This window comes from Delphinapterus leucas, chromosome 2 (assembly GCF_059928025.1).
Source record: "Delphinapterus leucas isolate spDelLeu-1000000601 "Yukka" chromosome 2, BTC_Dleu_Yukka2, whole genome shotgun sequence".
Classification (NCBI taxonomy): domain Eukaryota; kingdom Metazoa; phylum Chordata; class Mammalia; order Artiodactyla; family Monodontidae; genus Delphinapterus; species Delphinapterus leucas.
Genome location: NC_143130.1, coordinates 101,782,185 through 101,803,910, shown reverse-complemented (window position 1 = coordinate 101,803,910; position 21,726 = coordinate 101,782,185).

Below are 21,726 nucleotides of genomic sequence, written 5' to 3'. Positions count from 1 at the left end.
TGAAAGCATTTCCTCTAAGATCAGGAATGAGACAAGGATGTCCACTATCACCACTATTATTCAACATAGCTTTGCAAGTCCTAGCCACGGCAATCAGAGAAGAAAAAGAAATAAAAGGAATACAAATTGGAAAAGAAGAAGAAAAACCGTCACTGTTTGCTGATGAAATGATACTATACATAGAGAATCCTAAAAATGCCACCAGAAAACTACTAGAGCTAATCAATGAATTTGGTAAAGTTGCAGGATACAAAATTAATGCACAGAAATCTCTTGCATTCCTATACACTAACGATGAAAAATCTGAAAGAGAAATTATGGAAACACTCCCATGTACCATTGCAACAAAAAGAATAAAATACCTAGGAATAAACCTAGCTAGGGAGACAAAAGACCTGTATGCAGAAAACTATAAGATACTGATGAAAGAAATTAAAGATGGGGGGAGCTTCAAGATGGTGGAAGAGTAAGAGGCAGTGATCACCTTTCTCCCTGCAGATACATCAGAAATACATCTACGTGTGGAACTGCTCCTATAGAACACCTACTGAACGCTGGCAGAAGACCTCAGACCTCTCAAAAGGCAAAAAACTCCCCACGTAACTGGGTAGGGCAAAAGAAAAAACAGAGACACAGAATAGGGGCAGGACCTGCACCACTGGGAGAGAGCTGTGAAGGAGGAAAGGTTTCCACACACTAGAAACCCCTTTGCAGGGAGAGACTGCGGGTGGCGGAGGGGGAAACCTTTGGAGCCACAGAGGAGAGCACAGCTACAGGGGTGCGGAGGGCAAAGCGGGGAGATTCCCGCACAGAGGATCAGTGCCGACCGGCACTCACCAGCCCGAGAGCCTTGTCTGATCACCCACCAGGGTGGGCAGGGGCTGGGAGCTGAGGCTCGGGCTTCGGTCAGATCGCAGGGAAAGGACTGGGGTTGGCGGCGGAACACAGCCTGAAGGGGGCTAGTGCACCACGGCTAGCTGGGAGGGAGTCCGGGAAAAAGTCTGGAGCTGCCGAAGAGGCAAGAGACTTTTTCTTCCCTCTTTGTTTCCTGGTGTGCGAGGAGAGGGGATTAAGAGCGCTGCTTAAAGGAGCTCCAGAGACGGGCGCGAGCGGTGGCTAAAAGCACGGACCCCAGAGACGGGCATGAGACGCTAAGGCTGCTGCTGCTGCCACCAAGAAGCCTGTGAGCGAGCACAGGTCACTATCCACACCCCGCTTCCGGGGAGCCTGTGCAGCCCGCCACTGCCAGGGTCCGGGGTTCCAGGAACAACTTCCCCAGGAGAACGCACGGCACGCCTCAGGCTAGTGCAACGTCCCACAGGCCTCTGCCGCCGCAGGCTCGCCCTGCATCCACACCCCTCCCTCCCCCCGGCCTGAGTGAGCCAGAGCCTCAGAATCAGCTGCTCCTTTAACCCCGTCCTGTCTGAGCGAAGAACAGACGCCCTCAGACGACCTACACGCAGAGGCGGGGCCAAATCCAAAGCTGAGCCCTGGGAGCTGAGCGAACAAAGAAGAGAAAGGGAAATATCTCCCAGCAACCTCAGGAGCTGCAGATTAAATCTCCACAATCAACTTCATGTACCCTGCATCTGTGGAATACCTGAATAGACAATGAATCCTCCAAATTGAGGAGGAGGACTTTGGGAGCAAAGATATATTATTTTTTCCCCTTTTTCTCTTTTTGTGAATGTGTATATGTATGCTTCTGTGTGTGATTTTGTCTGTATAATACAACTTTGCTTTCACCATTTGTCCTAGGGTTCTGTCCGGCCATTTTGTTTTCTTTGGTTTTGTTTTACTTTTCTTAATAATTATTTTTTATTTTAATAACTTTATTTTATTTATTTTATCCTCTCTCTCTCTCTCTCTCTCTCTCTCTCTCTCTCTTTCTTTCTTTCTATTTTTTCCCCATTTTATTCTGAGCCCTGTGGATGAAAGGTTCTTGGTGCTCCAGCCGGGAATCAGTGCTGTGCCTCTGAGGTGGGAGAGCCAAGTTCAGGACATTGGTCCACAAGAGACTTCCCAGCTCCACATAGTATCAAACAGCAAAAATCTCCCAGAGATCTTCATCTCAATGCCAAGACCCAGGTCCACTCAATGACCAGCAAGCTGGAGTGCTGGACATCTTATGCCAAACAACTAGCAAGACAGGAACACAGCCACATCCATTAGCAGAGAGGCTGCCTAAAATCATAATAAGGCCACAGACACCCCAAAATACACCACCAGACGTGGAACTTCCCACCAGAAAGACAAGATCCAGCCTCATCCACCAAAACACAGGCACTAGTCCCCTCCACCAGGAAGCCTACAAAACCCACTGAACTAACCTTAGCCACTGGGGACAGGCACCAAAAACAACAGGAACTACGAACCTGCAGCCTGCGAAAAGGAGACCCCAAACACAGTAAGATAAGCAAAATGAGAAGACAGAAAAACACACAGCAGATGAAGGAGCAAGGTAAAAACCCACCAGACCTAACAAATAAAAAGGAAATAGGCAGTCTACCTGAAAAAGAATTCAGAATAATGATAGTAAAGATGATCCAAAATCCTGGAAATAGAATAGAGAAAATACAAGAAACGTTTAACAAGGACCTAGAAGAACTAAAGAGCAAACAAACAGTGATGAACAACAAAATAAATGAAATTAAAAATTCTCTCGAAGGGATCAATAGCAAAATAACTGAGGCAGAAGAACGGATAAGTGATCTGGAAGATAACATAGTGGAAATAACTACTGCAGAGCAGAAAAAAGAAAAAAAGAATAAAAAGAACTGAGGACAGCCTCAGAGACCTCTGGGACAACATTAAATGCACCAACATTCGAATTATAGGGGTTCCAGAAGAAGAAGAGAAAAAGAAAGGGACTGAGAAAATATTTGAAGAGATTATAGTTGAAAACTTCCCTAATATGGGAAAGGAAATAGTTAATCAAGTCCAGGAAGCACAGAGAGTCCCATACAGGATAAATCTAAGGACAAACACACCAAGACACATATTAATCAAACTGTCAAAAATTAAATACAAAGAAAGCATATTAAAAGCAGCAAGGGAAAAACAACAAATAACACACAAGGGAATCCCCATAAGGTTAACAGCTGATCTTTCAGCAGAAACTCTACAAGCCAGAAGAGAGTGGCAGGACATATTTAAAGTGCTGAAGGAAAAACACCTAAAACCAGGATTGCTCTACCCAGCAAGGATCTCATTCAGATTTGATGGAGAAATTAAAACCTTACAGACAAGCAAAAGCTGAGAGAGTTCAGCACCACCAAACTAGCTATACAACAAATGCTAAAGGAACTTCTCTAGGCAAGAAACACAAGAGAAGGAAAAGACCTACAATAACGAACCCAAAACAATTAAGAAAAAGGGAACAGGAACATACATATCGATAATTACCTTACATGTAAATGGATGAAATGCTCCCACCAAAAGACACAGACTGGCTGAATGGACACAAAAACAAGACCCGTATATATGCTCTCTACAAGAGACCCACTTCAGACCTAGGGACACATACAGACTGAAAGGGAGGGGATGGAAAAAGATATTCCATGCAAATGGAAACAAAACGAAAGCTGGAGTACCAATTCTCATATCAGACAAAATAGACTTTAGGGCTTCCCTGCTGGCGCGGCGGTTGAGAGACTGCCTGCCGATGCAGGGGACATGGGTTTGTGCCCCAGTCCGGGAAGATCTCACATGCTGCAGAGCAGCTAGGCCCGTGAGCCGTGGCCACTGAGCCTGTGCGTCCGGAGCCTGTGCTCCACAATGGGAGAGGCCACAAGAGTGAGAGGACTGCGTACTGTAAAAAAAAAAAAAAAAAAATTAAAATAAAGACTATTACAAGAGACAAAGTAGGACACTATGTAATGGTCAAGCGATCGATCCAAGAAGAAGACATAACAATTGTAAATATTTATGCACCCAACATAGGAGCACCTCAATACATAAGGCAAATACTAACAGCCATAAAAGGGGAAATCGACAGTAACACAATCATAGTAGGGGACTTTTAACACCCCATTTTCACCAATGGACAGATCATCCAAAATGAAAATAAATAAGGTACACAAGCTTTAAATGATACATTAAACAAGGTGGACTAAATTGATATTTATAGAACACTCCATCCAAAAAGCACAGAATACACTTTCTTCTCAAGTGCTCATGGAACATTCTCCAGGATAGATCATATCTTGGGTCACAAATCAAGCCTTGGTAAATTTAAGAAAATTGAAATTGTATCAAGTATCTCTTCCGACCACATCACTATGAGACTAGATATCAATTACAGGAAAAGATCTGTCAAAAATACAAACACATGGAGGCTAAACAATACACTACTTAATAACCAAGTGATCACTGAAGAAATCAAAGAGGAAATCAAAAAATACCTAGAAACAAATGACAATGGAGACACAATGACCCAAAACCTATGGGATGCAGCAAAAGCAGTTCTAAGAGGGAAGGTTATAGCAATACAATCCTACCTTAAGAAACAGGAAACATCTCAAATAAACAACCTAATCTTGCACTTAAAGCAATTAGAGAAAGAGGAACAGAAAAACACCCAAAGTTAGCAAAGGAAAGGAATCATAAAGATCAGATCAGAAATAAGTGAAAAAGAAATGAAGGAAACTAAAGCAAAGATCAATAAAACTAAAAACTGGTTCTTTGAGAAGGTAAACTTGATAAACCATTAGCCAGACTCATCAAGAAAAAAAGGGAGAAGAGTCAAATCAATAGAATTAGAAATGAAAAAAGAGAAGTAACAACTGACACTGCTGAAATACAAAGGATCATGAGAGATTACTACAAGCAACTATATGCCAATAAAATGGACAACCTGGAAGAAATGGACAAATTCTTAGAAATGCACAACCTGCCAAGACTGAATCAGGAACAAATAGAAAATATGAACAGACCAATCACAAGCACTGAAATTGAAACTGTGATTAAAAATCTTCCCAAAAAAAGCCCAGGACCAGATGGCTTCACAGGTGAATTCTATCAAACATTTAGGGAAGAGCTAACACCTATCCTTCTCAAACTCTTCCAAAATACAGCAGAGGGAGGAACACTCCCAAACTCATTCTACGAGGCCACCATCACCCTGATACCAAAACCAGACAAAGATGTCACAAAGAAAGAAAACTGCAGTCCAATATCACTGATGCAAAAATCCTCAACAAAATACTAGCAAACAGAATCCAACAGCATATTAAAAGGCTCATACACCATGATCAAGTGAGGTTTATTCCAGGAATGCAAGGATTCTTCAATATACGCAAATCAATCAATGTGATACACCATATTAACAAACTGAAGGAGAAAAACGATATGATCATCTCATTCAATGCAGAGAAAGCTTTCGAGAAAATTCAACACCTATTTATGATAAAAACCCTGCAGAATGTAGGCATAGAGGGAACTTTCCTAAACATAATAAAGGCCATATATGACAAACCCACAGCCAACATCGTCCTCAATGGAGAAAAACGGAAACCATTTCCACTAAGATCAGGAACAAGACAAGGTTGCCCACTCTCACCAGTATTATTCAACATAGTTTTGGAAGTTTTAGCCACAGCAATCAGAGAAGAAAAGGAAGAAAAGGAATCCAAATTGGAAAAGAAGAAGCAAAGCTGTCACTGTTTGCAGATGACATGATACTATACATAGAGAATCCTAAACATGCTACCAGAAAACTACTAGAGCTAGTCAATGAATTTGGTAAAGTGGCAGGATACAAAATTAATGCACAGAAATCTCTGGCATTCCTATACACTAATGATGAAAAATCTGAAAGTGAAATTAAGAAAACACTCCCATTTACCATTGCAACAAAAAGAATCAAATACCTAGTAATAAACCTACCTAAGGAGACAAAAGACTTGTACTCAGAAAACTATAAAACACTGATGAAAGAAATCAATGATGACATAAACAGATGGAGAAATATACCATGTTCTTGGAATGGAAGAATCAGTATTGTGAAAATGACTCTACTACCCAAAGCAATCTACAGATTCAATGCAATCCCTATCAAACGACCACTGGAATTTTCCACAGAACTAGAGCAAAAAATTTCACCATTTGTATGGAAACACTAAAGACCCCGAATAGCCAAAGCAATCTTGAGAACGGAAACTGCTCTATTTACAATAGCTAGGACATGGAAGCAACCTAAGTGTCCATCAACAGATGAATGGAGAAAGATGATGTGGCACATATATACAATGGAATATTACTCAGCCATAAAAAGAAACGAAATTGAGTTATTTTTCATGTGGTGGATGGACCTAGCGTCTGTCATACGGAGTGAAGTAACTCAGAAAGAGAAAAACAAATGCCGTATGCTAACACATATATATGGAATCTAAGAAAAAAAAAAAGGTCATGAAGAACCTAGGGGCAAGATGGGAATAAAGACACAGACCTACTGGAGAATGGACTTGGGGATATGGGGAGGGGGAAGTGTAGGCTGTGATGGAGTGAGAGAGTTGCATGGACATATATACACTACCAAACGTGGAATAGATAGCTAGTGGGAAGCGGCCACATGGAACGGGGAGATCAGCTCGGTGGTTTGTGACCACCTAGAGGGGTGGGATAGGGAGGGTGGGAGGGAGGGAGATGCAAGAGGGAAGAGACATGGGAACATATGTATATGTATAACTGAATCACTTTGTTATAAAGCAGAAACTAACACACCATTGTAAAGCAATTATACTCCAATACAGATGTTAAAAAAAAAAAAAGAAATTAAAGATGATAGCAACAGATGGAGAGATATACCATGTTCTTGGATTGGAAGAATCAATATTGTGAAAATGACTATACTGCCCAAAGCAATCTACAGATTCAATGCAACCCCTATCAAATTACCAATGGCATTTTTTATGGAACTAGAACAAATCATCTTAAAATTTGTATGGAGACACAAAATACCCCAAGTAGCCAAAGAAGTCTTGAGGGAAAAAAATGGAGCTCGAGGAATTGGACTCCATGACTTCAGAGTATACTACAAAGCTACAGTAATCAAGACAATATGGTACTGGCACCAAAACAGAAACATAGATCAATGGAACAAGATAGAAAGTCCAGAGATAAACCTACGCACCTATGGTCAACTAATCCATGACAAAGGAGGCAAAGGTATACAATGGAGAAAAGACAGTCTCTTCATTAAGTGGTGCAGGGACAACTGGACAGCTACATGTAAAAGAATGAAATTAGAACACTCCCTAACACCATACATGAAAATAAACTCAAAATGGATTCAAGACCTAAATGTAAGACCGGACACTATAAAACTCTGAGAGGAAAACATAGGAAGAACACTTTTACATAAATCACAACAAGATCTTTTTTTGATCCACCTCCTAGAGTAATGGAAATAAAAACAAAAGTAAACAAATGGGACCTAATGAAAGTTAAAAGCTTTTGCACAGCAAAGGAAACCACAAATAACACGAAAAGACAACTCTCAGAATGGGAGAAAATATTCGCAAACGAATCAACAGACAAAGGATTAATCTCCAAAGTATATAAACAGCTCATGCAACTCAGTATTCAAGAAACAAACAACCCAATCCAAAAATGGGCAGAAGACCTAAATAGACATTTCTCCAAAGAAGACATACAGATGGCCAAGAAGCACATGAAAAACTGCTCAACATCACTAATTATTAGAGAAATGCAAATCAAAACTACAATGAGGTATCACCTCACACCAGTTAGAATGGGCATCATCAGAAAATCTACAAACAACAAATGCTGGAGAGGGTGTGGAGAAAAGGAAACCCTCTTGCACTGTTGGTGGGAATGAAAATTGATATAGCCACTATGGAGAACAGTATGGAGGTTCCTTAAAAAACTAAAAATAGAATTACCATATGATCCAGGAATCCCACTACTGGGCATATACCCAGAGAAAACCATAATTCAAAAAGACACATGCATCCCAATGTTCATTGCAGCACTATTTACAATAGCCAGGTCACGGAAGCAACCTAAATGCCCAACAACAGACGAATGGATAAAGAAGATGTGGTATATATATACAATGGAATATTACTCAGCCATAAAAAGGAACGAAATTGAGTCATTTGTTGAGACGTGGATGGATCTAGAGACTGTCATACAGAATGAAGTAAGTCAGAAAGAGAAAAACAAATATCGTATATTAACGCATGTATGTGCAACCTAGAAAAGTGGTATAGATGAACCTGTTTTCAGGGCAGAAGTTGAGACACAGATGTAGAGAACAAACGTATGGACACCAAGGGGGGAAAACCATGGTGGGGTGGGGATGGTGGTGTGCTGAATTGGTCGATTGGGTTTGACATGTATACACTGATGTATATAAAATTGATGACTCATAAGAACCTGCAGTATAAAAAAATAACTAATACTAAACTTTCTTTGGGTTACTTGTATGGAAATATGTTAATATAAATGTTTCAGACACTACATGAAATTTCTAAAAATCTTATATGTTCTGGTATAATGTTATAAGCTTTAATTCTTGTTATTACTTTAAAATGTATACCTCAGAAATAACTAAATTTCCTTGTCAATGGCATTATTATGAACTTTCATCAAATCTTTAACCGTGGTCATTTTTAAGTCTTTTGTCATTTACAGACAGTTCTGGGTGGACTCTGATGCTTTTGCAAAAATGTTCCTATAAAACGTCTTCATCTTCAAGGAATTCATGGAAGAGACTCTGACAAGTACAGGTTTCTGGTAACTGACTATACTGCTGAACTGAACGAATAAGCATTTTCAGAACTCTAATGGAAAACTGATGAATTCATAAAAGTGCTAACAAAAGATCAAGATAAAAAAAATTAATTACATGGGCCTGAGTGAACTGATGAGGATGATTATAATTTTTGTGACTTTCTGTTTGAATAAAATAAATAAATAAAATGTAATAGAGATCAGATTATAATGAAGGAATATCAAAATTCTGATGGTAATTATTTAATATTATAATTATTTAATATTACAAAGGTAAAATTGCATGTAAAGGCCATGAGTGCACAGCACTAGCAAGATATGATGTAGAGGCAAAAGTTTATAGAAAAATTTCACAAGCTTAGAAACGTCAGTAAATGTGTTCTCCCCAAAGCCCATTATTCCATAGAGAGACTTGGGTCAGGCACTTCTTGAAGCACCATGGAGAGCGTTCTAGGAGATGGGTAATTCCCCTTTATACTCTTACATATTTATTAGGAAGTTGGAGTTGGGGAGGTGGCAGAGAACCCCCACTCAACTCGATACAAAAGGGCACTTCCTGGCTGGGATGTGACTTTGTTAGAAAGAAGATCTTTGGAAGTTCATCTAGACACTGTTTTGTTCTTCTGCTGTATCAGCTCTGCTGAGCTGGCTCACTGAAAAGCAAGCACAAGGGGAAAAACAAGAGCCACCAAGACCATTTATGAAATCCATGTTTGTTTCCTCTAAAACATACACACATTAAGACACACAAAGACTAAGATATTTGCCATTCATAGATCCCAACTGCCGCATGGCAAGCCAAATACCCTGATTTGGCTCTGATAATTTTCACCTAAACATACTGATAGTTTTGTTATTTTAATGTGTTGATCAGCTGGCAAGAATTCTCAAAGGTGAAAAGTAAGTGGAAATATGAACTCAGAGATGCAGGAGCCCGGATTTACTCTGGGGCTTGCTAACCCTGAGTCATCTTGAGCTTGAGCTTTAGTTTCTAGGTTTTCAAAGGACCTGAAGATGGTAAACACAGCATATTCCAGATGAATAGTCTTATAGAAGACATGCCACATACATAGATCTAAGACCATGATTGTTATATGCTCCATGTAAAGAATGATAGGAAATAAATTGGCCTCCTTTTACCAGCACCATGTAAAGACAAGTTATAAGAGAGTTGGGAATGGATGTTAAGTGCTAACCTTTCAGCTATGCAGAATCCACACAAACTGTTACCCTTAATTACCTTCCAAATAATAGTGAAAACAACATATTCTCATTTTATGTAATACAGCTAGCCCTTGTATCATAAACAATCATGCTGGTCCTCTCCTTAAAATAAAAAGAGGTCCAAAGTCCAAAATTGCTAGGACCATCCTGGAGAATATTTTTGCCTTTTCTAATTGGTAACAATTCTATCTTGGTATCCTTTAACTTAAAAATTAAATGATAAATCTAACCATGAAAACATATTTTATATAGATGTTAGGGAAATGAAAGGTTTTCCTCTGAAAATAACCTAAAAACTATATGAGGGACTCCTATACATCAGGAAAATGAGAAAAAATCCACATCAAAGTGGGTAGGAGAGGTGAAGACAAAATCTTGCTATAACCGAACCCCCAGTGTGGTGACCACAACCAAGAGGGAACTCAAAACCCAGAGCTTCTCCCTGAGGAATGAAAGGTTTGAGTCCCACATTGGGTGCCCCATCTTTTAAGACCCGCACTTGAGAGATGAGAACCCAAAACATCTAGCTCTGAAAGCCAATGGGCTTGAATCCACAAGGCTTACAAGTTCAAAGTGAATTGAGAAAACATTCTTAAAGGGCTCACACATGGATTCACCTATCCCAGGGCCCAGTGCAGAGTGTTTAAACAGCACCAAGACTGTATGTGAAAGAAATGTATTTGCTTATCTTAAAGCATCAGGCTGAGGAGCAGGCATCTAATTTAACAAACAACTAAACTACTGGGGTCCTCTCCAGGGATGAGGGCTGGCAGGTGCCATCTTTGTACTCTCCCTCTGACTTGCTGCAACTCTCTGGTACCTCCCAGAAAGGAGCCTGAATCTCATCTGCCACCCTGATTTTTTTATTAATTAATTAATTTATTTTTGGCTGTGTTGGGTCTTCGTTTCTGTGCAAGGGCTTTCTCCAGTTGTGGCGAGTGGGGGCCACTCTTCATCACAGTGCACGGGCCTCTCACTGTCGTGGCCTCTCCTATTGCAGAGCACAGGCTCCAGACATGCAGGCTCAGTAGTTGTGGCTCACGGGCTTAGTTGCTCTGCCACATGTGGGGTCTTCCCAGACCAGGGCTCGAACCCGTGTCCCCTGCTATGGCAGGCAGATTCTTAATCAGTGCACCACCACGGAAGCTCTGCCACCCTGATTTTTGTAGCTGCTGCCAAGGATACATCTAATTCATCTATAAGTTGCCTACAAAAGGCTCACTTCAAATGTAAGGACACACAGGACTGAAAGTGACAGGATGGGAAATGATATTCCATGCAAATGGACACTGAAGAAAGCTGGGGTGGCTATACTGACATCAGACAAAAGAGACTTTAAAACAAAGACTAGGGGCTTCCCTGGTGGTGCAGTGGTTGACAGTCTGCCTGCCGATGCATGGGACGTGGGTTTGTGTCCCGGTCCAGGAAGATCCCACATGCCGCGGAGCGGCTAGGCCCGTGAGCCATGGCTGCTGAGCCTGCGCATCCGGAGCCTGTGCTCCGCAACGGGAGAGGCCACAACAGTGAGAGGCCCGCGTACCGCAAAAAAAAAAAAAACAAAAAAAAACCAAAGACTATTATAAGAGACAAAGAGGTCATTATATAATGATAAAGGAGGCAAACCAACAAGAAGAAATAATATTTTAAAATATTTATGCATCCAACAAATGAGCACCTAAACATATACAGAATACTAACAGACCTAAAGGGAGAAATAGACAGCAGTACAATTATAGTAGGGTAATACTGCACCTTTATCAATAAATAGTTCACCCAGACAGAAAGTAGTTAAGAAAACATTAGTCTTAAACATCACATTAGACTAGAGGAACTTAACGGATATATAAAGAACATTCCATCCAAAAGCAACAGCACAGATTATATATTAGGTCACAGAAAAAGTCTTAATAAATTTAAGATGATTGAAATCATATCAAGTATCTTTTCCAACCACAATGGTATGAAACTAGATATCAATTACAAGAAGAAAACTGGAAAATTCACCAATTGTAGAAATTAAAACATGCTACTGAATAACCAATGGGTCAAAGAGGAAATCAAAAGAGAAAAAGAAAAAATATCCAAGACAAACACAATGAAATACAACATACCAAAACATGTGGGATGCAGTAAAAGCAATCCTAAGAGAGAAGTTCATAATAATAAGTGCCTACATCAAGAAACAAGAAAAATCTCAAATAAACAACCTAAACATCTCAAGGAACTAGTGAAAAAAAATAAAAAAAAATGCAAAGTTAATAGCACAAAGGAAATAACAAAGATCAGAGAAGAAATAAGAGATTAAAAAGACAAAAGAAAAGACAAAGAGGTGGTTCTTTGAAAAGATAAATAAAATTGACACATCTTTAGGTAGACTCACCAGGAAAAAAAGAATGAAAAATGAAAGAAAATCCAAAACGAAAGTGGTAATATTACACCTGATACCACAGAAATACAAAGGATCATAAGAGACTAGTATGAACAGTTATATACTAATTGGACAACCTAGAAAAAATAGACAAATTCCTAGAAAAGTATAACTTACCAGGACCAAATGATGAAGACATAGAAAATCTAAACAGACTGATTACTTGTAAGGAGATTGAAGTAGTAATCAAAAACCTCCCAATAGGGATTTCCCTGGTGGCGCAGTGGTTAAGAATCCGCCTGCCAATGCAGGGGACATGGGTTCGAGCCCTGGTCCGGGAAGGTCCCACATGCCATGGAGCAACTAAGCTCGTGCACCACAACTACTGAGTCTGCACTCCAGAGCCCGCGGGCCATAACTACTGAGCCCACATGCCACAACTACTGAAGCCCATGTGCCTAGACCCCATGCTCTGCAACAAAAGAAGCCATTGCAGTGAGAAGCCTGTGCACCACAACAAAGAGTAGCCCCCGCTCACTGGAACTAGAGAAAAAATAAACAAAACCTCCCAATAACATTAAAGAGTCCAGGACAAGAAGGCTTCACTGGTAAATCTACCAAATATTTATAGAAGAATCACATCAATCACTCTCAAACTCTTCCAAAATACAGAAGAAGGAACACTTCAAAATCATTTCACTAGGTCAGCATTTCCTTGATACCGAAACGAGAAAAGGATGCCACAAGGAAAAAAAAAATTACAGGCCAATATCCCCAATGAACATGATGTAAAAATTCTCAAAGTATTAGCAAACTGAATTCAATAGTGTATTAAAAGAATCATACATCATGATCAAGTGGGATTTATTTCAGGGATGCAAGGAAAGCTCAATATTTGCAAATCAATTAATATTATATAGCCCATTAACAAAATGAAAGATAGAAACCATATGATCATCTTAATAGATGCAGAAGCATTTGACAAAATTTGATATTTGTTTATCATAAAAACTCTTAACAAAGTGGGTATAGAGGGAACATACCTCAACATAATAAAAGCCATATAAGACATGCCCATGGCTAACATCATACCCAATGATGTAAAGCTGGAAGCTTTTCCAACTAAGATCAGAAACAAGATGATCTCTCATCACTTTTAGTCAACATAGTATTGGAAGTTCTAGCAGGAGTAACAGGCAAGATAAAGAAATACAAATTGGAAAGGAAGAAGTGAAATGGTCAATATTTGCAAATGACATGATGTTATATATTCAAAACCCTAAAGGCTTCACCAAAAATTGTTAGAACTAATCAAAGTTCTAATTCTGTAAATTTTCAGGATACAAAATCAATATATAAAAATCTGTTGCATTTTTAATAATACTAATAAACTATCAGAAAGAGAAATTTAGAAAGCAATCCCTTTTACAGTTGCATCAAAAAGAATAATATACATGGGGATAAATTTAACCAAGGAAGTGAAAGACCTGTACACTGAAAAATATAAGACATTGATAAAAGAAATTGAAGAAGAAACAAATAAATAGAAAGATATTCTGTGTTCATGGATTGGCAGAATATTTTTAAAATGTCCATACTACCCAAAACAATCTATTGATTCAATGCACTCCCTATCAAAATTCCAATAACACTTTTTTACAGAAATAGAACAAACAATCCTACATTTTTTATGTAACCACAAAAGACCCTGATTAGCCAAGGCAATCTTGAGGTAGAATAACAAACCTGGAGGCATCACCCTCCCTGATTTCAAACTCGACTGCAAAGCTATAGAAATCAAATCAGTATGATACTGGCAATAAAACAGACACATAGATCAATGGAATAGAATATACAGCCCAGAAATAAACCCACACATATATGGTCAATTAATTTATGACAAAGGAGCCAAGAATATACAATAGGGAAAGGACAGTCTCTTCAATAATGTTTGTATAAGTAACAATTTGTTATCAATAAACTGTTTAGAAAACAGAACAGCCACATGAAAAAGAATGAAATTGGTAGACTATCTTTCACTATAGAGAAAAAGTAACTCAAAATGAATTTAAAACTTAAATATAGGATCCAAAACCATAAAACTCCTAGAAGAAAACATAGGTGGTAAACTCTTGACATTGGTCTTGGTGATGATTTTTTGTATCTGACACCAAAAGCAAAGGCAGCAAGAGCAAAAATAAACAAGTGGGACTACATGATTAACTTAAGAGCTTCTGCACAGCAAAGGAAACCATCAACAAAATGATAAGGTAACCTACTGAGTAGTTCAACACATTTGCAAATCATATATTTGAAATTTGATAATTTCAAATCTATATAAAAAGCTCATACAACTCATTGGTAAGAAATAAACCATCTAATTTTAAAATGGGTAGAAGATTTGAATGACATTTTCAAAAGAAGACATACAGATGGCTAATAGGTACATGAAAAGGTGCTCAGCATCAAAAATCATCAGGGAAATGCAAGTCAAAACCACAATAAGGTATCGCCTTCCACCTGTTAGAATGGCCATAATCAAAAATATAAGAAAAAACAAGTGTTTGTAAGAATCCACAGAAAAGGAAAACCTTCTGCACTGTTGGTAGGAATGTAGCTTTTGGTGCAGCTTTTGTGAAAAATTGTATGGAGGTTCCTCAAAAAATAAAAAATAGAACTACCATATGATCCTGCAATCTTACTTTTCGGTATGTATCTGAAGAGAATAAATACACTAACTCAAAAGTATATATGCACCCCCATATTCATTGTGGCATTATTTAGAATAGCCAAGATATGGAAACAACCTAAGTGTCCATCAATAAATGAATGGATAAAGAAAATATGGTATATACATACCACAGAATATTTTTCAACCATAAAACAGAAAGAAATCTTGCTATTTGTAATAACATGGATGGAACTTCAGGGCATTATGCTAAATGAAAAAAAACAGGCAGAAAAAAGACAAATACTGTATGATTTCACTTATATGTAGAATCAAAAAAAAAAAGGGCTCATGGATATAGAGAACAGATTGGGAGTTGCCAGAGGCAGAGGATAGGGGGCTGTTGAAATGTGTGAAGGGGTTTAAAAAGTACTGTCTTACGATTATAAAATAAGTAAGTCATGGGAGTTTAATGTACAGCATGGTGACAATAGTTAATAATACTTTATTGCATATTTGAAGGTTGCTAAGAGAGTAGATCTTAAAAGTTCTCATCACAAGAATAAAAAATTTTGTAACTATGTATGGTGATGAACCTATTGTGGTCATTTTACAATAGATACAAATATTGAATTATTATGTTGCTTATCAAAAACTCACAATATGTTAATTATATCTCATTTAAAAAATACATATGGAGAGAATTAAAGTACTGTTAACAAATAGGACCTCTTAAATAGAGGCAAAATGCTTTAACATCCAGAGACCTTAGGGGTACATTCTTACGTCTTATGGCATAAGACTCATGCATTTGACTTTGACTTATGCATTCTAAAACATAGAAAGTTGATTGTATAAATCAACTTACTAAAATTAGAGGATTTAAAAATGGAATGATATAAATGTACTCAACCCACCCAAAAAAAGGCAATGAGGAGAAAAGAAAAGGAAAACAACAGTGGATCAAATAGAATGCACAAAATAAATTTAAAAATCAGTCATATAAAATATGTGACTGGGGCTTCCCTGGTGGCGCAGTGGTGCCAGTGCAGGTGACACAGGTTCGAGCCCTGGTCTGGGAAGATCCCACATGCTGCGGAGTGGCTGGGTCTGTAAGCCACAACTACTGAGCCTGTGCATCTGGAGCTTGTGCTCCGCAACAAGAGAGGCCGCGACAGTGAGAGGCCCGCACACCGTGATGAAGAGTGGCTCCTGCTCGCCACAACTAGAGAACCCTCACGCAGAAACAAAGACCCAACACAGCCAAAAATAATAAATAAAGAAGCTTTCATTAAAAAAAAAAATGTGACTGCATTCACATTTAAAATATTTAAAGAAAAGAGCTTTATTTTATTTATTATATTAATATCATAAATATTTATTATAAGAACTATTTTAATATTTAAAGTCTAACAGGACTGAAAAAATAAAAAGCTATATGATATTTACAGAAGGTCAATCTAAAATGTAAGGATACAAAATGCTTGAATATAAAAGTGTTAAAAAAACAAAACAAAACAGAAATAGGGTCACAGATGTAGAAAACAAACTTATGTTTACCAAGGGGGAAAGTTGAGGGTGGGGTGGGATAAAGTTGGAGATTGGGATTAACATATACACACTACTATATATAAAATAGATAACTAATAAGAACCTACTGTATAGCACAGAGAACTCTACTCAATACTCCATATTGAGTAATAAGCTATATGGGAAAAGAATCTAAAAAAGAGTGGATATATGTATATGTATAACTGATTCACTTTGCTGTACAGCAGAAACTAATACAACATTGTAAATCAACTATACTCCAATAAAAATTAATTTTAAAAAAAAGTGTTAAAGAGCACAGAAGATACATAATTATCCAAAGAAACCCCTCATAGACATGCTATATCAGACAAAAGAGCCTTTAAGGCAGAAGCAAATAAAATGATAATAGTTCACTTTATTAAAAATATATAAGAATTCTAAACTTTATGAAGCAAAGCATATAACGCAAAAATTGACAGAACTATAGTGAGAATCTGATTAATTCACCATTATAGTCAAATATTTTAACACACATTTCTTAGTAATTTATGGATAAAGTAGGGCCAAAAAATCAGACAGAAACAAAGAGAATCTGAAGAAACAACCTTGATTTAATACACACATAGAGAATTATACACTACACCAGGAGCAAATAAATATTCCTTTATTTATGAAAAATTGAAATATTCCTTTATTTATGAAAAATTTTCATTTATGAAAAATGATCACAAACATAGCCATAAAGAAGTCTTCACAAATTTGACCATAGTGCAAGGAAATTAGAATAAGAAAATAATACTAATAAAACAAAACCCACACCATACTTTTGAAAATTAATGAGCTCCTTTCTAAATAACTCATGAGTTAGAGAGATCATAGTAGAAGTTAAACATTCAGAATGGAATGATACTGAAAATACCAAATATTATAATTAATGAAATACAGCCAAATTAGTACTTATTCATAAAAGAAAAGAAGAAAAACTCAATGAAAAGAAGAAAAACTCAAAGAACCTAAATTTAAAAACTTAGGAAAAGAAGGGGGTGGGGGTGGGGATTAAAAGAAGGAATAATAACAATAAAAAAGAGAACAAACTACTACTACTTTACAACAATCTGGATGACTCTCATAATGTTGATTGAAAGAAATCAGGTGCAAAATGTTATAAACTGTATGATTTCATTCTATGAAGTTCAAGAGCAGACAAAATGAATCAGTAGTGATAAAAATGATAGAGGTTTCCTCTGAGGAGGTTAACTGGGAAGGGGCACTAGGGAACTGAACTCTCTGGAATGTCCTGTATCTTGATCTGGATGGTGGTTTCACAGATGTATTCATCTGTAAAATTCATTTAGCTGTATATTTAAGATTTGTGGACTTTATGGTATACATGTTATACCTCAACAGAAACGCTTAAGAAAACAACACAAAGTATTTAAAAAATGAATCTGTAATAGAGACAGTAAAGCCACAGGTTATGTTTTTCTAAATAGACTAATGAAATATACAAGCATCACGTAGTTTGACCAAGAAAAATAAGAGAGGACAAATAAAAAAATTTTAAGGAAAAAAAGAGGACAGAACCCAGACGATGTAAGGATTTAAAAGATAAAATGTGAATATTAAGAATAACTTTTTAACAACACTTGAGAACATAGATGAAATAGATTAATTTCTAGAAAAACAAATGAGGAAATAGAAAACCTGAAGAATTGTATAATTAGAGTTGCACTCAAAGCTCATTTTGGTCATATGCTATTGCCAAATATTAAACATTCAACCAAAGCCAAGGCCAAAGTCAAATAAAATCATCACAGAATGAATTTCTGGGATACAGTATTAAATCTGAAATTTATTTGAAATATTTATTTCTAATAGCAATTATAACGTTGAACTTTCATAATTTGCTAAAGAACACTAATTCTTTTCAGGGTCAGCTGCTGTATTTCTCCTGTAGCCATGCTATTGTATAGCTGTGATACCAAATATGCTCTTTTTCAACTGGCATATTTAATAATATAACAAACTTCTTTATGGTTGGCTGAATATAATAGAGGAAAAAGGTTTTCATAAAATATTTTCTACTAGTAAATTCATATGTGGAATCCAAACATTGGAAAAATCCTTTTTTAAAAAAAAGAAGTCCTGGGCTTCCCTGGTGGCACAGTGGTTGAGAGTCCACCTGCCAATGCAGGGGACACGGGTTTGTGCCCTGGTCTGGGAAGATCCCACATGCCGCAGAGCGGCTGGGCCCGTGAGCCATGGCCACTGAGCCTGTGTGTCTGGAGCCTGTGCTTCGCAATGGGAGAGGCCACAACAGTGAGAGGCCCGCGTACCACCAAAAAAAAAAAAAAAAAAAAGTCCCTCTACTTTTAGTTACTAAAATTGGTTATGAATCCATGGCTGTTATTTTTACAAATATTTTTTACATTTTTAGCCTTTAAAAACTAAAAATCCTAAGAGTCATCTTAAATTTCCAAGACAACTTTTTTTTCAAGTTTTATTAGCAAGAAGAAAATTTCTCTAGCACATTATTTTCTTCATATTGCTTATACATTTATGTGTGCACTTAAGATGATTCATGGATTAAATTTTGTGTGATATTTGAGTTTTCTTTTTCATAATATTTATAGCTGATAACATATATATTCTATTTATAATCCATTTGTTGATGGAAATCATGGCAAAATAAATAACTTTCCAAGTTTAGGATTAAAATATAATCTAATATCCACTCTTCTCCTTGATATTAATACTTAAATTTTTAAAAGCATAATTTGGCTCAAAACAGTAAAATAGTCTTATTAAATTAATATAGTATCTTTTTTTCCTCTTAATATAGTTTTTAACTATTTGAATGTTTATACTGATGGTGAATGCTAGGATGAGTATAAAAGTTCTTTTAGCATTCATCATGAATATAAATGTTCAAATAAATAGATAAAAGCATATATTAAAAGAAAAAACAGCTAATATATAAGGTAGAAATGTATACTACCTCTAGAACGCTTATCTACATGAAGATTTGTACTTATTAGTAAATCTGAATATCCAACTTGTTTATATCGAGACAGTGTTATCCTCATTAGATGTGGTGGAAATTGTGCATGACCACATGATCATTGATCATGCATAAATTCTAGTTTGCAGAATTCTTATCGAAGTGGTATTTGGCTTCTCAGCCTTCCAGAGGTTGAGGAAGAAGCTAAATAGTGGCTTTTAACCAAATATTAAGACTGAGGTCAAATTTAGCATATATCTAAATCATAACTAAAATTGAAATACTAGTAAACAAAAATAAACAAACAAAAACCCTCCCAACAAAGAAAACACTAGGCCCAGATTTTTTTTCAAGAAGTCTATCTAGTAATAAAGGCACAAATAATTCTAAATATACACAAACAATTACAGAACACAGAAAAAGAAGAAAACTCCAACCATATTTTATGAAACTGGAATAAATAAGCTTGATGCAAAAATAAAGAAAAATACATAAAAGATATAAGTATTAGAAAGGGGAAAATGGATATTATTCACAGATAATGTGATTGTCAACATTGTTCCAAAGGAATCAACATACAATTTGTTAGAATTAAAATTTGTATATAGCAAATTTCTTGGAGACCAAATCAATTTCATTTCTGTTCATAAGATGCAAAGAATTAAAAGTGCAATTCACAAAACAGCAATTATTTATAAAGAATAAAAATATAAAATACTTAAGGATAAATGTTACAAAGCATGTGCAAACTCGTTATGGGAAAATGTATATATTTTATTGAAAGAAGTTCTAAAAATAGAGATATCATATTCTGAAATTACAACACAATATTGGGAAAATGTCAGTTCTCCCCAAATTGACCTATGGATTCAATTTGATCTAATCAAAATGCCAACAGGGTGTGTATGTATGTGAGAGAGAGAGAAAGAGAGAGAGACAGGGAAAGAGAGGGAGAGAGACTTGGAAATACCTGAAAAGTGATCTAAAATTTATGAAGAAGAGTAAAGGGACAAAAATAGCACATTGTTCCTGAAGAACATGCCTTAATAGGGGAATTTTGTCTTAGTAGATATCCGAACTTAGAATAATACTGTACTATTTCAGACAATGTGGTACTTCTGCAGGGATATACCAATTAAACGGAATAGAAAATCTGGAAATAGAATAGAGATGTAAATATTTGATTTATGGCAGATAAGTGTAAGATATATAAATTTTTCAGTAAATGGCACTGAGATACTTGGTTATGCAAAAATAAAAAAAAAAGAAACTATCCCTATGTCATTCCATAACTAAAAATCAACTCCAGGTAAATTAAAGCTTAAATTACATTCTTAAGGCAAAAATGATGAAAATTTTAGGAAACAGTAAGAGAATATTTTTTCTGTCCTCAGGGTAGAGACATATTTTTTGAGCAAGACACAAGAAGTGCTCGATGCAAGGAAAAAATGATATTTTCAACAATGTGAAAATTGAGAACTTCTAGTTCATCAAATTATGCCACTAAAAAGTGAGTAGACCTGGAGGAAATATTTGTAGCATAAAAACAATCAAATGATTCAAATCCAGAACATTTAAAGAGCTCTAATGAATCATTAAGAAAAAAGGCAATCCAATGAAAAGTGGGCAAAAGACTTGGACAGGCACTTCCCTAAAAAGGAAAGGTAAAAAGCCAACATGCTTTAAAAAGATGAACAGATTCATAAATAACTAGAAGAATATTGGTTTATGTGATTGAGGAGGAATTTCTCTACACTGCTGGTGGCAGTATAAATGGGTGCAAGCATTTTTAAAAGCATTTTGCCATACCTACTGGAATTGACAATGACTCTCACTTGTGACTCAGAAATTCCATCCCTATGTATGTGTCCTAGAGAAATTTTTGCATATGCTCATCATGACATATGCGTAAGAAACATTCATATCAGCACTCTTTGTAATAAGAAAAAATCTGGAAATGGCCCAAATATTGCATTATACTTACACAAAAGAATACTATACAGCAGTGAAGCTATGCGCAACAAGACACATAATTCAGCAGGACAACATTAAACTACAGTAAATCACAAAATATGATTGATATAAATACACATGGTACAATGTGCATTTACAGTTAACTGAAGTTCAGAAATATACAATAAATAATATATTGTTTACGTTAGTGATATGTGTGGT